The sequence below is a fragment of the Arachis hypogaea genome, chromosome 11 (assembly GCF_003086295.3).
Source record: "Arachis hypogaea cultivar Tifrunner chromosome 11, arahy.Tifrunner.gnm2.J5K5, whole genome shotgun sequence".
In the NCBI taxonomy this organism is placed as follows: domain Eukaryota; kingdom Viridiplantae; phylum Streptophyta; class Magnoliopsida; order Fabales; family Fabaceae; genus Arachis; species Arachis hypogaea.
Genome location: NC_092046.1, coordinates 23,805,638 through 23,815,657, shown reverse-complemented (window position 1 = coordinate 23,815,657; position 10,020 = coordinate 23,805,638). Strand labels below are relative to the sequence as shown.

The window sequence follows — 10,020 nt, the reverse complement described above, 5'->3', positions numbered from 1 at the left end:
ATGAACGCTGTTTTTTTTGCTAGGTTAAAAGTTAACTTAGAAAAAAGTTAAATGTGGAAAAAAAGGTTGGAAAATTAGATTTTTGGGACCTCTATTGGTACGTTTTTGTAGGGTGCCTAAGTAAATACTGAAATTAAATTTTGGGAGAGGGAACTCTATCAGCATGCTTTTGTAGGGTGCCAAAATAAACACAACATATGGGCACGCTTTAAAAAGGTGACTATTGGAAAACAAAGTAGCCACGCTTTTCAAGCGTGCCAGTTTCCTTCTATACCCACGCTTTACAAGCGTGGCAAAAAAAAGTATGGCCAAATTTCAAATCAGTGGCCACCCTCGAAAAAACATGCCGATTTCCCTCTATGGCCATGCTTTTCAAGCGTGGCAAAAAAAAGCGTGGCCAAATCACAAATCAGTGGCTACCCTCGCAAAAGTGTGGCCATTGACCACTTTTGGGAACGCTTTAAAAGCGTGGCAAGAAAAAAGTGTGCTGACAGGCCTTTTTTCTTGTAGTGTAAATAATGGATACTAGGCACTGCGCATATCGATCCATGCAATGTTGTAGCTAACTTGTTAAGTATCAAAAAGTCAATGAAAAAAGTGGTAATGAGAGATTCGTATGACTCGAACGGTGGCGAGTGGCTTATCGACGGCACTGCCGGAGAAGTGGCCACCATAGAGGAATGAAGGACAAAAGGGGAGAATGGAGAGAGACGAGGTGCGGCCATGTGGGTGAGGTGGCTATACCAAAGAGGGTGCTGTGTGAAAGTTTAGGACTAGATAAAGATTAATTTGGTTCAACCGGGCGACTGAGCTGTGTAGTAACCTTAATCCGGTTGAATACTTAGACCGAACAAGTTTCCTTGCATTTGCGTTTGTTGCGTTTCGAGATTTAACCTGATCGATTCTAGCCTAAATATGTTGGGCCTTTGGGCTGGATTCTGGGATCGACCCTTGTACACCACCTACTGTTCACGTGATTTCGGCCTTTTGGGACCAATGTTAGTGCCTGGTGACGTGGTTAATGCTCGTGGACTTGAGCTTCGGCCATTCGGTGAATGGAATTAGAAGAAAAAAATATAAAGTATTATAGTTATTAAATTTATTAATTTTATATTTTTTTGTAACCTTGTTTCAAGGGATACCTTAAATTGATGTGTGTAAATGGGTTTGTGTAAAAAGGTTGGTGGTAGTGGTCAACGTGCTTGAGGTGCTTCCACCTCAACTCCAAAGCAATAGTCGGACCATAATAGTCTTGGCCATAAACAATATATACTAGGCACTGCGCATATTGACCCATGAAATATTGTAGCTAACGCGTTAAGTATCAAAAAGTCAACAAAGAAGTAGTGATGAGAGGTTCTATGACTCGAACGATGTCGAGAGACTAATTGACGGCGCCTCCAGAAAGGGGGCCGTCACGGAGGAATGAAGGACGAAGGGGAGAATGGAGAGAGGCATGGTGAGGCCGTGTAGGTCGGGTGACCGAGCCAGAGAGGGTGCTGTGTTAAAGTGTGGGACTGTATAAAATTAATTTGATTCAACCAGGCGACTGAGCTTAGCAACAACCTTAATGCGGTTGAATACTTAGATTGGACAAGTTTTTTTCCATTTGGTTTTGTCGAGTTTGGAGATTTTACCTGATCAATTGTAGCCTAAATATGTTGGGCCTTTGAGCTGGATTCCGGGATCGAGTCCTGTACACCACCAACTGTGCACGTGGTTCTGGCCTTCTAGGACCAATGTTAGTGGCTTGTGACATGGTTAATGGTCGTGGATGTGAGCTTGGGCCGTTGGTCCAATGGAAGAAGAAGGAAAAAAAACATAACGTTTTATAGTTAATGAATTTAATAATTTTATATTTTTTACAACTTTGTTTCGAGGGATACCTAAAATGCAATGTGTGTAAATGGGTTTGTGTAAAGAGATCAGTGGTCATGGTCAACGTGCTTGAGGTGCTTTCACGTCAACTCCAAAACAATAGTTGGACCCTAGTAGTCCTAGCCATCAACAATGGATATTAGGCGCTACACATGTCGACCCATGCAATGTTGTAGCTAACGCATTAAGTATCAAAAAGTCAATGAAAAAAGCAGTGATGAGAGGTTCGTATGACTCGAACGGTGGTGAGAGGCTCATCGACGGCGCTGAAGTAGAAGTGGCTGCCGTAGAGGAACGAAGGATCAAGGGGAGAATGGAGAGAGACAAGGTGCGGCCGTGTGGGTGGGTGGTTGTACCAAAGAAGATGCTGTGCGAAAGTGTGGGACCGGATAAAGAATAATTTGGTTCAACCAGACGACTGAGATGATCAATAACCTTCATCCTGTTGAATACTTAGATCGGACAAGTTTCTTTGCATTCGGATTTGTCGCGTTTCGAGATTTAACCTGATCGATTCTAGCCTAAATATGTCGGGCCTCTGGGCCAGATTCCGGGATTGAGTCCTGTACACCACCTACTATGCACGTGGTTTCGGCCTTTTGGGACCAATGTTAGTGCCTCGTGACGTGGTTAATGATCGTGGACTAGAGCTTGGGCCGTTGAGCAAATGGAATAAGAAGGAAGAAACATAAAGTTTTTATAGTTAATAAATTTAATAATTTTATATTTTTTTATAATTTTGTGTCGAGGGATACCTGAAATGGATTGTGTGTAAATAGGTTTGTATAAAGAGGTTGATAGTGGTGGTCAACATGCTTGACGTGCTTTCACGTCAACTCCAAAACGATAGTTGGACCCTAGTAGTCCTAGCTATAAACAATGGATACTAGGCGCTGTGCATATCGACCCATGCAATGTTGTAGCTAACGCATTAAGTATCAAAAAGTCAATGAAAAAAGTGGTGATGAGTGGTTCGTATGTCTCGAACGGTGGCAAAAAGCTCATCGACGGTGCCGAAGTAGAAGTGGCACCGCAAAGGAACGAAGGACAAAGGGGAGAATGGACAGAGGCAAGGTGCGGTCGTGTGGGTAGGGTGACTGTGCAAAAGAGGATACTGTGTGAAAGTGTACGACCGGATAAAGATTAATTTGTTCAACTGGGTGACTGAGCTGAGCAATAACCTTACAGTTGAATACATAGACTGGACAAGGTTCTTTGCATTCGGGTTTGTCGCGTTTTGAGATTTAACCTGATCGATTCTTGCCTAAATATGTTGGGCCTTTGGGTCAGATTCCGCGATCAAGTCTTGTACACCACCTACTGTGCACGTGGTTTCGGCCTTTTAGGACCAATGTTAGTGCCTCGTGACGTGGTTAATGATCGTGGACTTTAGGTTGGGCCGTTAGGCGAATGGAATAAAATTAATAATTTTATATTTTTTACAACTTTGTTTCGAGGGATACCTGAAATGGATTATGTGGAAATGGGTTTATTTAAAGAGGTCAGTGGTGGTGGTCATCGTGCTTGAGGTGCTTTCACATCAACTCCAAAATGATAGTTAGACCTTGATGAGGGAAAATCGATTTCACACAAACTAACCGGCAAGTGTACCAGGTCGCATCAAGTAGTAAAACTCACGAAAGTGAGGTCGATCCCACAGGGATTGATGGATCAAGCAATTTTAGTATGGTGATTAGTCTTGTTAAGCTAATATTGATGAATTGAGTGAAATTGGATTAACAGAAAGTAAATTGCAAGAAATCTAAAGTGTAGAATGTAAAGAGCTTGAAAAGTAAATGGCAAGAAGCTTAAATAACTGAAACTTAAAGTGCAAGAAATTAAGAGGACTGAATCTTAAATTGCAAGGAATGTAAATAACTGAATCTTAAAGTGCAGGAAAGTAAAAGTGCAGAAACTTAAATGGCAAGTGATGCCAGGGCATCTTGGCCAGTTTTACTGACTTTTTCTTTACTGTTTTTAGGTTAGTTTCATGCATTTCCTTAGGAAATAAGCTAGTTTTGGGTAGATATTCACTTACACCTTCACTCAAGCATACATTGTGCATTTTACATTATTTCATGAGGATTTTGCATAAGTTTAGTGACAAATTGTATGTTGCATTGCCCATGACTTGGACTAGAACTTTAATGCACTCTATTGCTTGATTTCAGGACCAAAGGAAGCAAGGAAAGGGAGGAAACTTGCAAGGTTAATGAGAAAAGTGATTGCCAATGACACTCTCATAGCTATCATTGCCCACGTTAAGAGTCACGTTAACTAAGTTAACGTGAACTCTAACGTGGAAAAGGGAAGTTGAGCCAACGTTAGTGACACTTAACATTGTCACTAACGTTGGCAAACACTCATGAGTGGCCACGTTAGAGCCCACGTTAACCTAGTTAACGTGGCCTCTAACGTTAAAGGGGAAGAGAAGCCAACATTAGTGACATTCAACATTGTCACTAACGTTGGCCTAAGGATGCAACACACCACGTTAACTCCCACATTAACTTGGTTAACGTGGGAGCTAACGTAAGAAGTGAGAGTTGTCGCCAACATTAGTGACACTCAACATTGTCACTAACGTTGGAAGCAACCACACAACCCCCAAGGAGCCACGTTAACTTCCACGTTAACTTAGTTAACGTGGAAGCTAACGATGAGGAATGAATGATGAGCCAACGTTAGTGACACTCAACATTGTCACTAACGTTGGGATGGCTAAGAATGGCCACGTTAGAAGCCACGTTAACCTAGTTAACGTGGACTCTAACGTGAGATCTAGGGGCACATTGGAATGTTAGTGACAATGTTGAGTGTCACTAACGTTCTCGAAGGTTGGCAAGGCCACGTTAGAAGCCACGTTAACCTAGTTAACGTGGAGCTTTAACGTGAAGCAAAAAGGGGCACACTGGAACGTTAGTGACAATGTTGAGTGTCACTAACGTTCTCGAAGTTTGGCAAGGCCACGTTAGAAGCCACGTTAACATAGTTAACGTGGGCTCTAACGTGAGGCAAATGGGTACATTGGAACGTTAGTGAAAATGTTAAGTGTCACTAACGTTCTCGAACTTATACTTTCACTAAATGTTAACACCCCTAACGCCCTGAGCTGAAGTCTCTGCCCACTTAGCACTTTCTCTCTGCAAGTAAAGCCAAGCCCAAATGAAGAAAAGAACTGCTTCAAACTCAAGATCCAAAGGCCCAAGACTTGAAGATTAAACTAGAAGCTGAGAAGAGTAGTATATATAGGAGTAGCTTTGAATTGTAAAAGGAGTTCTGGAGGCTGGAAAAAGAGAACTACTCTCTGTATTTTACTTTCTCTGCATTTTCTAGTTTTATGATGTATTCTCCATCTTTGTTTTCATTTTCTAGAGCTATGAACAACTAAACCCCTTTCATTGGGTTAGGGAGCTCTGTTGTAATTTGATGGATCAATACTAATTTTCATTATTCTTCTTCTATCTTTTCTCTTGATTTTACTTGAAAGCTTTTGATCTTCATCCAATTGAGTAGTTATCTTGGAAAAGAAGCTATTCAAACTTGGATCTCTTTTGAACCTTGAAAGAGGAATGAAGAGATCAAGCTAGAAATGCTTTCTCATGCTGGACCAAATTGGGTTTGGATGGGTATGTGACTATAACCCTCTCAATACTTGATTTGGGAAATGCATGTGGTATAATCAGTGACCATACTTCATCTCTTCTCATGAGCAATTGACCAAGGAATTGGCTATTGAGCAAGATTTGAGAGATTGAATTGCAAGAAATTGTAATTCAATCACTTAAGATTGCCAAGGAGATCAATGAGTGCATTGATTGAGGAAGAGATGAAAATGAACTTGATCCGGAGAATTGCAACATCTCCTAAGCCCAATGAACTCCCCATCTCTGATCTTACCCATTCTCTTTAATTTCTGCCATTTACTTTTATGAGCAAATCTCCCATTCCCATTTACAATTCTGCAATTTACTTTCAGTCATTTGCTCCCAGTCCTTTAATTCTAGCATTTACTTTTCTGTTATTTACATTTCCGCCATTTTATTTTCTGCAACTCTCAACCCAAATTCTGGATTCGCTCAACTAGAACATTCTTCTAATTAAAGTTTCTTGATCAATCAATCCCTGTGGGATTCGACCTCACTCTATTGTGAGTTTTTACTTGACGACAAATTCGGTACACTTGCCGAAGGGAGATTTGTTGTGAGACAAGTTTTCTGTGCATCAAGTTTATGGCGCCGTTGCCGGGGATTGATTGTGCATCAACAATGATTAAATTGGAAGATCACTAGATTGAGCATTTTTATTTTGTGAATTTCATTTTCTGTTTGAGTGATTTACTTTTTGTTTTAGTTAAACTTCTTCCCTTCCCCCTCTACTCTTTTGTTCTTCTTTGTTATTTTCAATTCTGTTTGCTAACCCACTAACTGTTTGACATATTGCATCACCCACAACTAACAGTAATTCTGACACAAATACTTTCTGCACCTATCTTTTCTTGCTTGCACTTGATGGTTGTATGACAGGGAGAAGAAGCGGGGCTTCAACTTCCTTCGATTCTGAACCTGAGAGGACCTTCCTTAGATTAAGGAGGGAGGCAAGAGGAAAGAAAGTGGTTGGTGCTGAGGAAGAAGAGGAATTCTTTGAAACAAACATGGAAGACAACATGGAAAACCATCATGAAGAAGAAGATCACAACCATGGGGGAGGAGGTAAAGCAAATCATGCTGGGGAGGATAGAAGAGTTTTGGACTCTTACATCAATCCAAACCCAGGCAATTGTGGAAGTAGCATCCAAAAGCCAACAATCCATGCCAACAACTTCGAACTTAAACCACAGCTCATCACCCTTGTTCAGAACAACTGTTCGTTTGGAGGAAGTGTTCAAGAAGACCCCAATCAACATTTAACCACCTTCTTGAGAATATGTGACACAGTGAAGTCTAATGGTGTTCATCCTGACGCCTATAGGCTGCTCTTATTTCCATTCTCACCCAGGGACAAGGCAGCCAAATGGCTGGAATCTTTCCCAAGGGAAAGCTTGACAACTTGGGAAGACGTGGTGAACAAATTCTTAGCAAGATTTTACCCTCCTCAATGAATCAATAGGCTGAGAGCTGAGATCCAAACTTTCAGGCAACAAGATGGTGAGACTCTATATGAAGCATGGGAGAGGTTCAAGGACTTAACAAGGAGGTGTCCACCTGACATGTTCAACGAATGGGTGCAGCTGCACATTTTCTATGAAAGGCTCTCTTATGAGTCAAAGAAGGCCGTCGACCATTCATCTGGAGGATCTTTGAACAAGAAGAAGACCATTGAGGAAGCCATAGATGTTATTGAAATAGTAGCAGAGAACGACTACTTCTATGCTTCCGAAAGAGGGAACACAAGAGGAGTAATGGAGCTAAACAATGTAGATGCTCTGTTGGCCCAAAACAAGCTCATTACCCAGCAGCTGGCTGACCTCACCAAGAAGATAGAGATGAACTAAGTAGCAGCAATCTCCACTTCATCAACAATCCAAGAAGGAGTGAATGAAGAAGCAGAGGGGAGTCAGGAGCAAGCCAACTACATTGGGAATTCACCAAGGAAAAACTATGATCCATACTCCAAAACCTACAACCCTGGATGGAGAAACCACCCAAATTTTGGGTGGGGAGGTGAGCAAGATCAAAACCAAGACCAGAGACGTTACAACTCCAACAACAATGCAGCTCACCAGCAATTCACACAGAGGACATCTCAACACCCCCACAACAACACTTCTTCATATGCTTATCAAAACCAAAATAACACATCTGCTCCGAATCACCCATCAATTGATGACAAGCTCTCTAAGATTGAAGCCCTACTTGAAGGAATATGCCAAGAGATTCAAGAAAATAAGGTGTTCAAAGAGGAAGTGCGAGCCAATATTAAGAACCAGGGAGAGACCATTAGGAAGCTGGAATTCCAGGTGGGATATTTAGCTGAGAAGATTCCCAAACCCACCGATAGCTTCCCAAGTGACACGGAGAAAAACCCCAAGGGAGAAGCAAAGAAAGTAAAATGGGAAGATTGCAAAATGGTCACTACGAGTGATCAAGAGACTGAAGACAAGCAAGGCAAACTTTGCAAACAACCTGAAGACAACTCAACAAAAGAGGAGGATAGAAATCACCAAGGACTAGAAATTTCACAACAAGAGTTGCTGAAGCTCTATGCTCCCTTCCCTCAATTGCTCAATGGTGCTGTGGGAAAGAGAATATACTCAAGGTTCCTAGACTTGTTTGCATCTCTGCATGTAAACATACCATTCATCAAGGCAATTCAACAAATGCCTACATTCATCAAGTATATGAAGGAACTTCTTTCCAGGAAAAGCTCACTCAAAGGAGGCCAGACTATAGTGATGAACAAGGAATGTAGTGCCCTTATTCAACCTGAGCTGCCTACAAAAAGAAGAGACCCAGGGAGTTTTCACATCCCTTGTGCCATAGGTGAAACTATGTTCGATAGAGCACTATGTGATTTGGGGGCCAGCATCAACTTACTGCCTTTATCCCTGGTGAAGAGGCTGCAGATTAATGAGATAATGCCCACAGATGTAATCATCAGACTGGCTGACAAAACTCAAAAGCAAGCAATAGGAGTGGTGGAAAATGTGTTGCTAAAGGTTGGGAAATACTTTCTCCCAACAGACTTTGTCATTCTGGACATGGAAGAGAGTCACACTCACCCAATCATATTGGGAAGACCATTCCTAGCTACGGCCAGAGCACTTATCGATGTAGAGAAAGGGGAGCTAATATTGAGAATCCATGATGAACGACTCAGCTTCAATGTCTTCAAACTCTCACAAGAAACAGATCAAGAGGACAAGGAACTAAGCACAAACGATAAGGAAACACTGAAGGAGGAGACAAGCACTGAAGCACAGCCAGTTCATTCTGAAACCCCTCAATTGATAAACAAGGAAAACAGCAATTGCCACAGCTCAAAGAAAAGTTGGAGGAACCTAAACCTCTAGAGGCATGTGAAGACAACATCACAACTCCTTGGAAAAAAAAGGTCACCAAGGGGAAGGCAACCTTAAAAGAAACAAAGAAGAAGGTACCAAGGAGATGGAGGAACAAGAAGATCCCTACGGAAGATTTCTCTCCAGGGGATAGAGTTGTCTCAGCTTACTTCCCAGATATTCCCCCTAATCTCCCTACTGTATCATCTCAGTTACCTAAGGTCTTCACTATCAACAGAGTTCTTTCCCTGGAACATGTGGAGATCATTGATCCAACCAATGGATACAAGTCCACAGCAAGAGGGGAGGACTTTAAGCACTACCAACCACCCTGATGAAGGAAAAACATCAAGCTAGTGACGCTAAAGAAGCGCTTCATGGGAGACAACCCATGTTTTATATGTTTTTAAAATAATGAACAAATCAATGTTTATGAATTTCAACCCAAACTTGACAAACATTTGGTGAAATCTTTATCATGCAGTATATAGTGAAGAACAAGTTTGGTGTTCAAAGCAAACCAAGATGCATGCTAGTCTTGGGAGCTTTGAACAAAACTTTTCATCACATTGCTTCAAACTAAGTTTGGTGTCACCCCATGGTGCCACCAAAATGCATATAAGGACCCACCAATAGTTAGTTAGTTAGTTGGAATTCATAAATAAACAATCAAATCCTTTCTTCCCTTGTATTCTAGCCGTAGAGTTTGAATTTTTTTTATGATATTAATTTCCTTATTTTAAATCTTTATAGGAAAGGAAAAGGAGCATAAAAAGGGATAGATTGGACAACCAAACAAAGAAGGTTCGGACACCACAAGAGGAGGGGTTACACACTTGTTCTAAAGAGGGAATACATTGGAAAATATTTCCATGCAACATTGGAAAAAATGGAACCCCTAGAAGACCGAGCAATCCCCATCATAAAGTGATGATCCTTGTCTTCTAGCCATGCATAACCCTAACCGTCCATCAAGTGACCACTTCATCAATCTACACCCTCCATTCTCTCACAACCTCTTTATATAAACGACCCTTGTCCGTACCACCCTTCATTGTCATCACAAACCCTTCACCACTCTTCATTTCGGTACAATACACCCCCTATCTGATTATAAACGTTCCTCCTCTCACTCTCTTCAT

The 10,020-nt window shown here is 41.5% G+C and overlaps 1 non-coding gene across 1 annotated transcript; it reads right to left on the bottom strand.

Moving 5' to 3' along the window:
* Positions 1-6,985: 6,985 nt before the first annotated feature.
* Positions 6,986-7,089, bottom strand: LOC112725975 (small nucleolar RNA R71). The gene has a single exon (XR_003165051.1). It is a non-coding gene; the product is annotated as a small nucleolar RNA R71 (small nucleolar RNA).
* Between the last annotated feature and the right edge of the window lie 2,931 nt (positions 7,090-10,020).